Consider the following 306-nt stretch of genomic DNA (forward strand, 5'->3'; position numbering starts at 1 on the left):
TTTCTGGATTGTTGTAATTTAGCTTCTCTTAATTTTCTCTTCAGAGTCCTTTCAGGTTCTGGATCCACTTCAACAAGAGTGCCCTTTTCCCTGTTCCTGCTCATATGAAAGAGAAGAAAACAAGAAAAGGAAGAGGAATCCTCTATGTCACAGTATAGAGATTCCCTTATGTTAGTAGAAGAAGATAGGGGTATAAGAAAGAAAAGGGATGGATTCGGAATTTTGGATGAAGAGAGGTGAAGAGAAGTGTTAGTAATTAATTAATTAAATAGAAGAAGAGAGGAGAGGGAGAGGATTTTCGAAAAT

This window comes from Arachis duranensis, chromosome 2 (genome assembly GCF_000817695.3).
Source record: "Arachis duranensis cultivar V14167 chromosome 2, aradu.V14167.gnm2.J7QH, whole genome shotgun sequence".
Lineage (NCBI taxonomy): Eukaryota > Viridiplantae > Streptophyta > Magnoliopsida > Fabales > Fabaceae > Arachis > Arachis duranensis.